This window comes from Notothenia coriiceps, unplaced genomic scaffold (genome assembly GCF_000735185.1).
Source record: "Notothenia coriiceps isolate Sejong01 unplaced genomic scaffold, NC01 NC01_scaffold00011851, whole genome shotgun sequence".
NCBI lineage: Eukaryota > Metazoa > Chordata > Actinopteri > Perciformes > Nototheniidae > Notothenia > Notothenia coriiceps.
In genome coordinates, this window is record NW_011344552.1 from 474,198 (window position 1) to 475,699 (window position 1,502).

Consider the following 1,502-nt stretch of genomic DNA (forward strand, 5'->3'; position numbering starts at 1 on the left):
ACGGCCCGGGGGGAAAAACGCATCAATGAAAGCGACCCTCTACCACACAAAACAACACCTGTTAATAACCCTATTTGTGATCTTTGAAATTGAAAAGGATATTGCATTGTGTTTGGCATGCTTTTATTTTGAAGGCGAGTTAACGCTGTTGACAGGAAATTGTTGTTGCTATGGAAACAAGAAAAGTTTCACAGCGAGCGGAACTTGTCATAAAGTCCGCGATAATAACCAATAACATCCACCCATTTAGAGGGAAGATATGATTGGTCAATTGTACTGTCATCTGACATTACTCTCAAGTTCAGTTACTATAGCTGGACCGCCTGGACGTCCAACAGCTCCTCTCTTCACAGTAACTCGCAGAGACGAGCTTCTTTCATTTAACCCTTCACATTCCAACAGAAACTGAATAGATGAGAGTAACACCTACGTCACTTCCGGGCAAAAATTACGGCCCCGCCCACTTTTGGGGGAAAACAACGTCCTTTGAATGGCGGTCAATACAAATTCTGAAGTTTTTGCCCATCCGATCATTTTTTTTTTAAAACCGTGGATTTCTGGATCTTCAAAGAGCTCGATTACGATGGCCAGTCAGGCAAACAGTTACATTCGATCATTGGTAATCGACAATCGGTGTTGATATATGGTTAAATTAAAATCAGTAGGCGAGGCTGTAATTTCTCCAGCTGTTACTCTCATGAGTAAGGCGGAACATAATAGTTTTAACATGCCAAAAAGCTGCTGTGTCATTTATTGCACCTCAAACATTAAAACAAATCCAGAGTTACGTGTTTCTGTACTTCCTCTAAGAAGAAAGGACAATAACAGAAGATCTCTGTGGCTTCAGGCTCGATCGCCGTTCAAATGACAGCCGTTGTTTCCCCCAAAAGTGGGCGGGGCCGTAAAGTGACGTAGATGTTACTCTCATCTATGAAAATAAATAGCCTACTGCTATATTTAACCATATATCGAGCCCGATCGTCTATTTCTAATGGCTTAATGCAATTGTTTGCCTGTCTGGCCATTGGAATCGGGCTCTTTGAAGATCCAAAAATCTCCGGTTTTCTTACATTTCTGATCGGATTGGCAAAAACTTCAGAATTTGTATTGACCGCCGTTCAACTGACAGCATTGTTTTCCCCCAAAAGTGGGCGGAGCCGTTATTTTTGCCCGGAAGTGACGCATTTGTTACTCTCATCTCTAGGCGGATACGAAGGATTTATTTATTTGGAAATGTTATTTTAAATACAATTGAATCAAGTTATTTTGGTAAAACTAATAAAAAAATGTAACTAAAAAAATATATTAAAAAAGTATATATTATTTTTTGTAATGTTTTTTAATATTATTTTGTAGAATATCTTAGGCCCTCACAGAGGGCCCAGAGGGCCCTGACGGCTCGCCACTGCATCTCTCAACACCCATTTGAAACAGAACTGTAAACAGATTTACTTTTTCTTTCAACATTTTATTTGAACAGCAAGTGGAGGCAAAAGTGACTG